At 41.0% G+C, this 6,000-nt stretch overlaps 1 long non-coding RNA gene across 2 annotated transcripts in view; it reads left to right on the forward strand.

Moving 5' to 3' along the window:
• LOC143787666 (uncharacterized) overlaps nucleotides 1-3,445 on the forward strand; it is a 186,494-nt gene extending 183,049 nt beyond the window's left edge. For both annotated transcript variants that reach the window (XR_013218429.1, XR_013218427.1), the window contains one exon: nucleotides 3,312-3,445. This is a non-coding gene — a long non-coding RNA (uncharacterized LOC143787666). The remainder of the gene's footprint in view (nucleotides 1-3,311) is intronic.
• Nucleotides 3,446-6,000: the final 2,555 nt, after the last annotated feature.

The following is a 6,000-nucleotide window of genomic DNA, read 5'->3' on the forward strand; positions in this document are numbered from 1 at the left end:
CCTGGTAAATTCTTCATAATTTCATCTTTATAATCTGATTTTTATACTTGTCAAATAAAGTTGATGTTTTTAAGAAGATCCTTGATGATGAAATCCTTTTTTCAATGTACTATATCATAGCACGGGCAAAAGAGATGTCTAAGGACCACAAAGGCAAATCATGCTTTAAAAAGTTACAAAACCATCTCCAACTAGTTTGGACTCCGATAATTCACAATCAGATATATTTTGTACAAAAGGAAGAAATTCGAGACCATTATTACATTACCCCAGGAGTGGACAACCAACAAAGATGAAAGGTGTATAATTGTCCTCAAAGTCACAAAGGAACCCAAGGTAATGTCTAAGTAACTAAAGGCCTCTCTCTCATGATAATTTTCATGACTGAGTCCATCATCATGAGGCCACTAATCAACAATGGTGTGCATGGCAGGATTGTAAGAAGAAGCCACTGCTCACCAAAAAGATTACTATTGCCCATCTGTAGTTTGCTAAGCATAACCTGAACAAGTCAGGAGGCTATTGGAACAATTTTTTGTTGACAGATGAGACTAAAAACTTTTTGGTTAAAATACGAAGCATTATGCTTGAAGAAAGGAAAACTGTTGTGAATTCCGTTCTCGGGCTCCCTCCTGTGGTCATGAGTGGTACTTTGTGAGTTCTGTTCATGGGCTCCCTCTGGTGGCTTTTAGTGTTACGGCTGGTCTGTAGCTGGACTCCAGCTGCCTCGTTTCCTGCTAGGCCTGCTGCCTATTTAACTCCATCTGGACCTTTACTTGTTGCCTGCTGTCGTTGTATTCAGTACTGGTTCAGATCTCTCTGGGACTTCCCTTGTGACCTGTCTCCTCGTGGAGAAGCTAAGTTCATGCTAGTCCATTTTTGCTCATTGCTATTTGAAAATGTTTCTCAGTATGATATGAGTTCTGTCCAGCTTGCTTATATGCTATTTGATTGCTAGCTGGAAGCTCTGGGGTGCGGAGTTGCGCCCCTCACATCGTGAGTCGGTGTGGGGGTCTTTTTGTAGTCTCTGCGTGGATACTTTTGTAGTATTTTATACTGACCGCACAGATTCCTTGCTATCTTCTGACTATTTAGTTATTAGCGGGCCTCATTTGCTAAAACCTATTTTCATTTCTATGTTTGTGTTTTCCCCTTAAACTCACCGTTATTATTTGTGGGGGGCTGCTTACACTTTGGGGAAAATTTCTCTGAGGCAAGTGAGGCTTTGTTTCTCTCTAGGGGTAGCTAGTTTCTCAGGCTGTGAACGAGGCGTCTAGGCTGAGTTAGGAACGCTCCACGGCTGCCTATAGTGTGTGTTGATAGGATCAGGATTGCGGTCAGTAAAGTTCCCACATTCTCAGAGCTTGTCCTTATTTTTGGTTTACCCATCAGGTCAGTTCATGTGTTCCTTACTACCAGGATCATAACAGAAAACACTGGATTACAGCATAAAACCTTATTCCATTTGTGGAACACAGTAATGATAATGTTATGGTTTAGTTCTGTTTTGCCACATCTGGGCCACGTCTGCTTGCCATAATTGTTGTAACAATGAACTCTGATTTATTTTTCAAATTATAAAGGAAAATGTCAGGACATCTGTCCATGAGCCAAATCTCAAGAGAGTGTGGGTTATGAAGTAATACAATGACCCAAAGCACACAAGTCGTTTTACAAAAGAATGGCTAAAAAAGAAAAGGGTTCAAGTTTTGAAATGGCCAAGTCATAGACCCAACCATAATGGTATAGAAATTTTGTGGTAAGACCTGAAGCAAGTGTAAGATGGACATATTGCCCACGTTTCCCCCTTGAACAAGTGTATTGTTATATCATGTAGTGTGAACTGTGTGATGCATTAATGGTGTTAGTGACGTGTGTTGTTTGACAGTATGGAAAGTAAGAGTTAATGGTTGGGACTAGCCCTGAGTGGGAGGGGCTACTAAGCTGAAGGGACAGAGACTGTTTCCTGTCAGGAAGTTAGAAAGGGCCCAGAGTGCATAGAAAGAGGACCTAAGGTCTGATGTGAGAAGTTCAGCATGACATGGGTGTCCCTAATGAGAGTGGAGGAGATAGAGACAGAGGATAGTGAAAGCCTAGCTGAGAGAAAGAGAGAGAAGTGAAAAAGAACAGAGTGATCGATCGGAGATGGGTCCTGGGTCAGGATGCCAAGCAGTACGGCCCAGAGTTTGTCTAGATGGGACAGAGTACGTAAGATGAAGAGAGTGCCTCGGGTGGGAGTTTAGAGCATCAAAAACAGAGCAGATAAGTAGGAGCCATACTGGCATTATAGTTCCCTAGAGAGGAAAAAGATGCAAAACCATGGTTTGAGAATAGGACTCATGCTAACTGCTCTGTAGAACTGAGCTGGATTATAGTGAAGTAGAAAGGAATGTTGAAGACAGAGGATAAGCGAGAAAAGAGGAAGAAATTGAAACTATGTGTAAAAAGTTCAGCAAGTTGTGTGCCTTCTATCTCCTGTTTATAATCCCCCCCAAGTTATCATTGAATAAAAAGTTTATTTTTGACTAGTGGTCTCCCTCATTTAACTGTCAAACACCTTGTCCTGGCCAAACAAAGTCATCGGTTACATGCGGCCTGCAAACGTGTAGCGCCCCCCAACAGCACAAGTCAACACACCCAGCTAGGACCCCCAACTTCATGTAACGTGCCACGAAATTACATAAACAGTTCATCGGAGAAAACTCACCAACACAACTGAGTTGAAGTTGTTTAGTAGTGGAATTGGCTAAAAGTCATCTAAGCCGATGTGCAGGATTATGAAAAAAATTACTGGAATTGTTTACATGCAGTTAATGCAGCACAAGAGAGTTACACCAGATACTGAAACCAAAAATTCACATACTTTTGCTCCTCATAAATGTGATATTGGATTATTTTCCTCAATTAAAAAATGATAATATTTTTGACTCATTTACTTTATTTGGTTCTCTTTATCTACTTTTAGGATTTGAGTGAAAATCTAAAATTTGAACAGAAATATGGACAATTCGGAGCAAATTTTCAAGCATTACTGTAGTTTTTCTTTGCAAGGATTTATCACAAAGTACGAACACACTGAATAACAAATGTAATTTATTGTGTCCAGATATAGAAATACACAAATAAAATTAGTGATGCTGTAACGTCCTGCTTCTATCTCACTACATACAGAATGCCCAAGGACACACTCACACAGTTTGCTGCAGCTCTAGCACATATCAGTGTGTCAGTCACATGTCTAAGAAAAGGTTTTATCTTGTGGAAGTAAACAATAAAGGCTTTAATTTGTCGGTGTAATTCTGAATTCACAGGAGAAAGATGTGAACAAATTATTTTGTCAGCAATAAAGATAAAAGAAATGGAAGCAGCACAAATTGCCATTGGGATAGGAATAGGGTTGTTAATAAGTGGATTGATTGTCTTTATCTGGTTCTACAAGGATAAAAGGTATGTTTCAAGCCTCTCTGTTCTATTGTTGCATTGTACATATTTTTATTTTTTTCTCCTTTTTGAGTAAGTTTATGGAATAAAATGAATTTAACTAAAAGATTTAAAAATCCATGCTATTTGTATTAATGATACTAAGGAAACAATCCGTGCATTAACCCTCACTATAGGAATAGGACATCTTTAACCTTTTCCTGATGTGTGATGTAATAGAAAGCCACTTGTTGTGTGATGTTGTATGGGGCGGGCTCAGGAGCGGAGTTACCAGCTGTTTAAACAGCTTCACCAAACAAGAAATATTTACCCCTTTCCCAAAATTCACCGTGTAAGTACAGCGCTGCGGAGACTGCGTTCACACAAATCGCCGTACATGTGCAAGTTCAGGTCACTGAACTGAATCGCGCAGTGACCGAATTAAGATGGCTGCTGTCTCTGATAACAGCAATCTATCCCTGCACTTCGTACTGGGGGGAGACTGTACCGCCCTCCGCATCGGCGATCGCTGTGATTGGCTGGTCAATTGTGACCAGTCAATCATTCCGTTTTAACAATAAATGTTAAAATTAAAAAAAAAATCATTGTGGCATGCTGTGATTGGTTCTCTCTGAAACAGCAGTCAAAATGGATGGGGTGATCATGATATCATCGCTGTTTGTTAACCCTTTTACCGCCGATTGGCTGAACAATAGTTACTGACCAATTGACGCCAAAAGGGTTGATTTAAAATAATGATCAAAGCTCTGCACATCATCTTTTCCTCAGATCTGGCATGCAGAGTGTTTGTTTAGATCCTCTGCATACCTGAGAAAAAGAAAAATCATTAGTGGCCAGTGTGACCCTGCTGTGATCTCCTTGCCTTCTGTATCTCCTGTGATTCTTTGCTTTGTGCTATTCTGGCTGTGGCATGACCGATCTGTGATCACAGCAGCATCAGTTCCCAAATCTCTGTTCCAACTCTTTTACACCAGCATCCCTCTCTGTCAGAGGTACAGTTGCAAGCGGCATTGTGTGAAGAAACCAGAAAGGCCTCCCTAAGCCGCTAAGAGGGCAACTGCTGAAAAATGATGAGAATATAGCCCAATGTAGCAGCAACATCCTGGTGTTGACAGATCGTAAGGATACGAGGGATGTCCTTATCTTGACCACAATACAACATGACCACAGCATTCCCTGTCACTGTCCGAGGTAACACAACAGAAGTTCTAAAGCCAGATTGCATTCTGGATTATAACAAGTTCATGAGGGGGGAAACCTCACAGATCAGGTCGTCAAACAATACAGTACCATGTGAAGAGCAAAACTATGGTACAAAAAATTGGCCATGCACATTGTACAGATGGTACTGTACAGTGCTTTTGTGCGGTTTCGATGTGTAGACAATACTGGGATCTTCCTTCAGTTTCCGGCAGTAGCCATCAAGGTCCTAATGTTTGATGGTTAGGAAGGTGAGGATCCCAGTACTTTGGAAACTGAAGGAGTACTGTACGAGGGCAAGATTTTCCCAGTGAGGTTTCTCAAACTACGAGAAAGAAAATAACACAAAAATGGTGCCGAGTATGCTCCAAGAGGGGAATATGAAAGGACACAATTTACCAATGTGAAACCTGCCCTGAGAAACTTGGTCTTTGCACTAAGGATTGCTTCAAAGTGTACAACAATTTGGTTTTACCCTGTTTACACAACATGATTTTATAGTCTGATGTTCTCTACACAACTTACACATACCACATGTCACACTGTGACGGTCGTCAGTAAGGAAGAGGGGGCCTCAAACTGTCACTGGAGCTAGGACCCTAACTATTCCTGTCCTGGGGGTACTCTTAAAAGTAGAGAGGTCAGAGTCTTCGACATTACTATGCTCCTGAAAAAGCCCTAATATGTTTTCTCCCCCACCCCATGAGCATGGGACAGAAATAAAAGGTAAACCAGACATAAAGACAAAACATGGATAAGAGAAAGCCTCAATCATACAAAAATACTAAGCAACAATAAGGAGGAGGATAGAGACTGGGAGGAATAAACTAAATGGGAAAAGGGTACCAGCAGATATACACGTCCAACACCACATGACAGAACATTTCAACTCCAACTCCAAACATCAACTACTTAGCTTTAGCACAGAGCACAGCATCTGCTAAGAGTAAGGAAGCAGAGCTTTCACCAGCAGGACAGAAAGGGTCTGGCCAGGTTTTATAGAAAGTTAACAATCAGGACAGAAGCAGCTGAAATGGAGCTGCATGTTTCTGACCAGTATAGGAGGGGTCATTAACCTCTTCAGCACCAAAGGAAACCAAATTCATTTAATATGGGATCCAAATACACAGGCTAAATGGAAGATCTGTGATTCACAATACGCAGTGATCTTCTACCCCCATTTCTCCTAGGTTGGCGTGTCACATTTGTGAAATCACCACGTTATAAATTCATGCACCAGTAAAACCTAAAGCATTAGTATCATTACTACAACTATGTCCCTAGAAAAATTGCTTGAGAGGTTTTTTTTTCAAAATGGGGTCACTTGTGGCGGCCTCCACTGTTTAGGCACATCAGGGT

The sequence above is a fragment of the Ranitomeya variabilis genome, chromosome 1, assembly GCF_051348905.1.
Source record: "Ranitomeya variabilis isolate aRanVar5 chromosome 1, aRanVar5.hap1, whole genome shotgun sequence".
In the NCBI taxonomy this organism is placed as follows: Eukaryota; Metazoa; Chordata; class Amphibia; order Anura; family Dendrobatidae; genus Ranitomeya; species Ranitomeya variabilis.